Source organism: Vanellus vanellus, assembly GCF_965231255.1.
Source record: "Vanellus vanellus genome assembly, chromosome: 2".
NCBI lineage: Eukaryota > Metazoa > Chordata > Aves > Charadriiformes > Charadriidae > Vanellus > Vanellus vanellus.
The window spans coordinates 147,978,510-147,986,496 of NC_138906.1; positions in this window are offsets into that span (position 1 = coordinate 147,978,510).

The following is a 7,987-nucleotide window of genomic DNA, read 5'->3' on the forward strand; positions in this document are numbered from 1 at the left end:
TCGTGTCCAGCTTTTCATCCATCCATACTCCAAATATAATGATTCCAAGTTGAACTGTACCATTTCTGTCCTTTTCTAGGCTCTCCTTTACTGGGAAGTGCATCCTTGCGGCCAGCCTTTGCATGGTAAGAACCAGCAGTCCTACTTAGTAGTTGCATTTCAAATTAAACTTAAATTTCTGCTGTTGATGAGAAAAGACAGCCTGGAGAAGGTAGCCATTCCCACAGCGGGCCCACTCTCAGCCTGGACTAGGATGAAGACCTGGATTCAATCTTTGCTCTAACACTGCTTTACCAGGAGCAAGTCAGGTCCCTTCCCAATGCTTTGTTGTCTTAATCCATAAAACAAAGATATACGAGTGACACATATCACTTTAAGATTTAGATATGAAAGTGTCATTGAAGAGATATTGATGCTATTATTTATTCTTATTTACACATTTACATCTCATTTCTCACCTGCAATATGTTAGGTATTACCTCACATGAAAATTCATAACTGCATCTACCAAACCTGATAGTTTGCCATCCAAGTTGTGCTTTAGGCAAGTAAAGGTGCCTCATTATCTTACAGCTGCTTCGAATTCATGTAACAAGCGTCAACAGTTCTTCTAGCTAGCTATCTTGTTCTCAATGCATGCCTTATCTTAAGAAGGTGATGTTTCATATTGTATTTTCCAAATCCCCGGAATTCAGTGCAAGTGCATGTCTATCTTCATTGTTTAACTGAAACAGCCGATCCAGTTACTAATTTACCCAAGCAGAATAAATGTGATTCAAAGGAATTTGACATGGAAGAATCTAGTACATTATTTAACCCAAGTCAAGAAGAGCTCAGTAAAAAGAGAGACCTTGAATATTTCCAGCTGCAGAATAAACAATGGGCAAAATGATGCAAAGGATGGCAATGGAATTAACTGAAAGATGTTTATTGTGTTTCTGCATTCCAGGTGTGGCAGAGAATAAAATGTACTCCTTCCCTGAACTTTGGAATATACTCAAAGATAAAATATCCAAAATGCCACTGCTGGGTGATCACTTATCCTCTTAAATAAGGAGCAAGCGCTACTATAAATTTGGGTGCCTCCTGTGAGGTCATCTCTTTCTGCTAAAGGAATGAGTATCTCTCCAACAAGTAATATTTTACTGGGAACAAACACCCTGTCTGGACTCCCAAACTCTGCTATGAACACACAGTAACTCACCTTTAAAACAATCTTTTTTACCTCACTTTGGCTAATACACAATGCTAAACCACTAACCTGGCTGTGTTTCAGGTCTTCTTTTTGTAGGGAAAATCAATATCGTGCCACACAGCGGTAAAAAATGAGGTCTGAGCTAACATGGCTTGCGACTGTTTGTTTATATGGGCCTTGCTGCTAAAATTCACCTCTTGCACATAACATAGATTGCAATTTTAATATGCCTAAATTGTATTCCCAGGGTGTAATCCTATTCTATACATTCAGTGGAAGCTTTGCAGCTCAATTAGTCTGGCAGGATTTAACTTTGTATTTCTTCAAACACAGCAAAGCCAACAGCCTTCTCCTAGGCTCAACCACCACTTTCCAAACTGAGGCTTTGTTTCCACATCTGAGACTTAACTACTGCCCATTTCAGAGTACACTCGTCACCGTAACCTTATCCCTAAGTTAGAGGATTATCAACAGCTATATAAAAACTCCCAGAAATTGAATGTTATACTGATGAAGGCCATAAAAGTACTTATTAAAAGACATTAGACCGAGCAGCATTTTCATTTGAACATCAGATTAAAACCAAGGGTTTTTCTGCACTTTCATTAATGGGCCACATAACAATGCTGCATTCACCTGCAGCTTCTGTAAGATCGGACAAATGGAGCCTTGTGATCCTGTTTTTGTGAATAAACCCCCTGAACTCTCCTTCCTGGTGACAGTCAAGCCAGAAAAAAAGTCCTGTGAGAAAGCCAATGTGAGATGGAGGACTTGGATAAATCTTCGGAGACCAACACACTGCTACAAAACTCTTCAAAGTTTTGATGTTTTCTGTTTTTACAAGGGCTGGAAACATCAGTTCCAAGCTCAAGAAACACTAGACAACACCAGTTTTCATTAGTTTTTCACTAATACTAAGATACTACTGGCACCATCACATTGCCTTGAGACCAGCTTTTCCCGAGTCTTTTCCTGAAGGTTGCTTCTGTTACTGAACAGGACCAAGAAATCCTGAATAATACAAAGATGAGCAAAAGAAGCCACAGGCCATCAAGTCTAATGAAGATGTAGTTGTGCTTTGGACGGAGACTTGGCTGGTTTTAACTGACTTTGCTCATTCTCTCTGTATTGTCCATATTGAGCACTTCAAATATACTGCCTGAATTTTAGCACTTCTTTAGTCCATCTGCCCACTGGTTAAAAAAAAAAAAACTACTGTAAGAAGAGAGGGAAGACTTTCCACTATCATTTGGGGAATATACTTAAATATCTAAATTTACCAGCAGGTAAATCACTGCCCTTTTGGCAAACTAAAAATAAACAGGCAGCGATCTGTAAGTGTCACATAGTAAATGCAGTCGCCTTGGAGGTATGCTGGGCAAAATGAGACTTCAGCTCCTGGGAACCTCGAGTGAAATATTAGCTTTGCTGCACGTCTGTAAAGAGCCAGACATACCATCATTTATAGACTGTGAGAAATGAGGGCAGAACTAGAAATCACGAGATGAGCTGTACTAACATTGCCCTCTATCAGAAGTTTTAAGTAAAGATAAAATTTACATGATTTATGAGACCTGTATTTGGCAGGTATTTTTGTTGTAGTTCGCATAAGAAATGTATAACAGCATATAAACCATAAACGCGTACATAATTTTATTTATGTAAGGACATGATTCAGTGGAAGTGCTGCATGAATGAGCTGTACAGCTCAGTGCTCTTTTACCTTCTGAGCCTCTCACTCTCCCACCAGCTCTCTCCTTTCAAGCACTGGCACATTTACAGCCACGGAGTAGAACGGGTTAAAGAACTGATTCAACTGAAAAAATAGCGGGAGGGGGTGGAAAAAAGGTTGTTTTTCAGCCACGAGTCCACTGCATGGCCACAGACTGCTTGTGCTGGTGCAGCACTGGGCAGAAGGGTAGATAACGTGGGGTAGGACCAGCAGGCAAGGACACAGAAGGGAGATGATGACTTTGTAAGATGGCTCTGATGTCAAATAGTTTCTTATCAAACTATGCCTTAAAACCTTTGCTAATACAATGCTGTGGTGAGGATAATATTTGGTCAGTATTACAATCAAAGGATTGAAATGAGAGGAAACTGAGAAGTTGAGATAATACACTAAGTTATTAAAATAGTTTTTTTTAAAATAATTTTTAAAGGAAAAATCTCTAGGATGGTTATGTAGGAGTGAGACAGGGCTTTTGTTTTTCGTGTCAAAACTACTGCGGTAGTAGCCTGTATTATCTCTACTTTAGCCAGCAACTTCTGTCTTCAAAGGTGCCTCCTACAAAGGCACAATGGATGTCCTGCTTAGTTAAATGCGTGCTTGCAGAGCCAGGTGCCAGGTATCACAGTTCACAGTTAGTACTTTATTGTCACTCGTATCTTCGCAATCTTTCATAAAATGTAAGTTGCCAATCCATTATTGCTATGACTGCTGTGATTATATCATAGAATCATAGAATAGAATCATAGAATGGTTTAGGTTGGAAAGGACCTTGAAGACTGTCAAGTTCCAACCCCCCTGCCATAGGCAGGGACACTTCTCACTAGACCAGGTTGCCCAAGGCCACGTCCAGCCTGGCCTTGAACACCTCCAGGGATAGGGACTCAACAACCTCTCTGGGCAACCTGTGCCAGTGTCTTACCACCCTCAAAGTGAAAAACTTCTCCCTAATGTTCAATCTGAACCTGCCCTCTTCCAGTTTAAAGCCATTCCCCCTCGTCCTATTGCTACATGCCCTTGTAAAAAGTCCTTCCCCAGCTCTCCTGTAGGCCTCCTTTAGGTACTGGGAGGCCGCAATAAGATCTCCCCGGAGCCTTCTCTTCTCCAGGCTGAACAGCCCAAACTCTTTCAGCCTCTCCTCATAGCAGTGGTGCTTCAGCCCTCGGATCATCCTCGTGGCTCTCCTCTGGACACGCTCCAGCAGGTCCATGTCCTTCTTATGTTGGGGACTCCAGAGCTGGATGCAGTACTCCAGGTGGGGACTCACGAGAGTGGAGTAGAGGGGAAGAATCACCTCCTTTGACCTGCTGGCCACACTTCTTTTGATGCAGCCCAGGATACAGTTGGCCTTCTGGACTGTGATCACACACTGCTGGCTCATGTTGAGCTTCTCATCAATCAGCACGCCCAGGTCCTTCTCCTCAGGGCTGCTCTCCAGCCATTCCCCGCTGAGCCTGTATTAGTGCTTGGGATTGCCCCAACCCAGATGTAGGGCCTTGCACTTGGCCTTGTTGAACTGCATGAGGTTGGCTTGGGCCCACCTCTCCAGCCTGTCCACATCCCTCTGTATGGCATCCCTCCCGTCCAGCATGTCTACCTCGCCAAAGAGCTTGGTATCATCGGCAAATTTGCTGCGGGTGCACTCGACCCCACTGTCCTTGTTGCCAACAAAGACATTGAACAGTACAGGCCCCAGTACCGACCCCTGAGGAACGCCACTCGTCACTGCTCCACTTTTCAGAATATACAGACATATAATTCATTTAAATACTATTCTATGATACTGAATTTACCTAAACAGAATTTTAATTCAGTGAAGATTCACAGTGGGGTTCAGGCATTTAACTCCCGTGAAGTGACATCTGACATCACTGGTGCCTGCAGAGCTTATTCCTGGCTGCTCCCACAGTTCCCAAAGCATCCAACCATTCTGCTGACAGACTCCCCTGGGGCTCTGCTGGACAAATTTGTAGCTGCCTGAAACACTGTGCACCCTGCAAGTTCTGCTGGTGTAGCCAGGCCAGCCAAGCTGTGCCATGGATGCAGGTGTGCTGGCCAAAGAGGACGTTGCCTGACTCCACGTTATTTGAGAGTGGGACTAACACGAAGCCTGATGCAGCAGCGCATGGATGGAAGTGCTGAATATGTCCCTGGGCACTGCTGACTGTACAGCGCTACAGCCTTCCCAGCCCCTTCCAATCAATCCAAGCCTGGAGCCAGAGCCCAGCAAGAAGTCCCCATCACCTTATCTCTACAACAGAGCTCTAAATCAGAGGCTCGGATTCATGACAGCACTGAGCTTCTCAGTGCCCCCTTCCATAAATCAGGTGCTCTCCCAAATACCTCGGCTCCGAGTCCAGCATCAGTACGGTTCTTGAAGACTCTCTGCCCTCCACTGAGCAGGCGAGGCAGTGGTCACAGCTGTGCGGGGGGAGCACGCACTCGGGATCACAAATGCTATTCATAACTTCCCTCTGCTTGATTTGGAATAAGGCTCTGGACATGGATTTCAACTCCCACAGAATACTTCCGTCCCCAAAGCTTTTCAGGCATGCTGGTTTAAGTCTTTCTAAACCTGTCCTGATGTGCCCACATTGTATAGAATAATTAAGTGCTCCTATGCATAAATCCATATAAATGGGGGCTTCAACTTCAGTTGGGGTAATTCAGGAATTCTTAAATTTTTTGGAAAATTCAAATGTATTCTTTTCCTCAAGTCCTTGTTCTGAAGCTGAAAGCCAGGGAGGCAGTTTTAAAACAGAGAAGCAGCTAGGGAAGAGACATTCTGTCTCCTTCACAAAGCTTGGCTGAAGAAAATATACCATTTCTGCTCCAGTTTGCAAATATCTTTTTTCAAAGACTTATATTTCAATCTTAAGGCTTGTGTCTCCCAGGCAACATCAAGAAAGATTAAAACGCAATGTGCTTTGATAGGTATCTTTTATTAAAATGCTTTCAAAAAGCCACCTCCAGGAAAAATAAAAGTAAATAACAAAGTAATACAAATTTATTTTCTCTCCACTTTCTTTGAATAACTTTGGGAAAACAGCAATATGTTTTCTCTCATTCTCCTATCAGTCAAACTGATGGAGGCTGGAGGACGGAGCCTTATACTGCAGTTTTCCCGTGTTACAGAGGACATCGCAATCTTACCCCATTGTATTTCTTATTTTTCAGATATTTGAATCCTGTGCAACTTCATACTGGGATATGTGTACATCAACATTATTCTTTTCTGTCTTTTGATCTACAGATATTCTCAAGCTTTAAAAAATATAGCTTTCCATTTTTAGGGTTTTACCCATGCAAATTGTACAGAATCTTTAATTTTAGCACCTTTATCACCAGAATAAAAAAATCCCGCTGACACATTAATAAAACTGGAAGTAAAATTCCAATCATGTTAAAACTGATTATAACATTTCCATTGTCTTCAGGAATTCAGTTTGTCAGCTTTTGTTTTTATAGGCCTCAGAGAATGCCAGAAAGCGAGGGAAATCTACCAAAGAAGAACACGTAGCTCTGCAGAGATCATTGCAGAAAATTTGGGTACAAATTAAAACAAATAAATAGAAACAGAACGAGTGAATAATCAGAGTTCATATAAAGTCTGTATTTCCCTCAGAAATGCTCAGAGATTAAAAGAGTCACTGCACTAGAATGAAAAGCTAAGATCTTTTCACCACATTCATTTTGGAAACATTTGTCGCCATGAGGGAATGTGGAATGGAAACCTCGACTTATTAAGCAAATAAGAGGGCTCTTACAGGACTGAGTCCTTGGATGGCTTCTGACAGCAGCCTGCAATGGGCTTTTAGGCTGAGGCTCCCGCGCAGCAGGCATGGATTCCCCGGATTCCCCAGCTGGGAACTCCTCGTCACTGCCCGGTGCGGCACACATACTCTGGGTCATGGAAGCCCTGTGGGACTCTTCTAGCCCTGGGTACTGTTACTTTCACCACCAGGATTTTCAAACAGCAGCAGCTATTTCCATAACCCATTTCATGTCTTCTTATGTTCACTCTCCAAATCTAAAGGAGCAGCCACTTCATGCAGCCGGTAAAAGATCAGGCTTAAGGGCAACCAACCCTGCCACCCCTGACACCTCTTGCCTAACTCTTAGGTAAGCTTTCTCAATCCTAAGTGGTTTTATCTGCAAATATCTCTGTGCACCCCGCTGAACACTCAAGTCAGTCTGTGTTTAGCCTGTGCATAAGAGTTATCCTGAACAAAAATGAGTCATTCAGATATTCAAAGCTGAATACATGTGAGGAGCTGATCCAAGGTCTTTTTTGACATAAACTTGGGTTGTAGAATGAGATTTGTATGCAATGATTTAAAGAGATAATTATTTTAAAAAAATATATTATTTAAAAAATATAATTATTTTAAAAAAATACAAGAGAAAACAATTGAGATCAAAAAGACCCACTACAGTTCCCCCCTCCTCAAATGAAATGTCAACAAATACATTTCTCAAGCCATAAAAAAAAAAGTACATGCTATTTCTTTCAGGCTTCTGAGTCTTCATAAAAATATCGCTGCCAGGCCAGATGGAGCAATGTTACAGGCAAGTACGTTTATAAAAATATTAGTGAACATATCTGTTTAATCTACCATATACCCACTCATATTGTAGCAGCTCTGGTTTTAAATGTTATTCTTTACAGCATTCTCCATGACAACATTTATAATTACTGCACACCTGGCTTGGGTTTCTCACTGACAGCTTGCTTAAAATTGTGTTGCAGCTCACTGTTACTGTGTATTTACTCTGAGGGTGCTAATATCCCGATATTAAATTTGTGTTAATTCTTTTTTCCTTTTTTTGTTTTCTAGTAAAGAGTTATAGATTGCCTACAGGCCTGCTTTGTACCTCGTTGCTCTTAATTAACCAAATGGCAAATATTGTCATAAAACCAACAACATTAGGCAGTGGACTTTAAATGGCAGATCATAGGTCCTTGTTCTCAGAATCCCCTCCTGCGGTTTTACAAGCACGTTGTCATCGTGCAGGTTAGAAATGCTTGCTATTCTTCTGTTAAGTACTGATTTTATAGTACC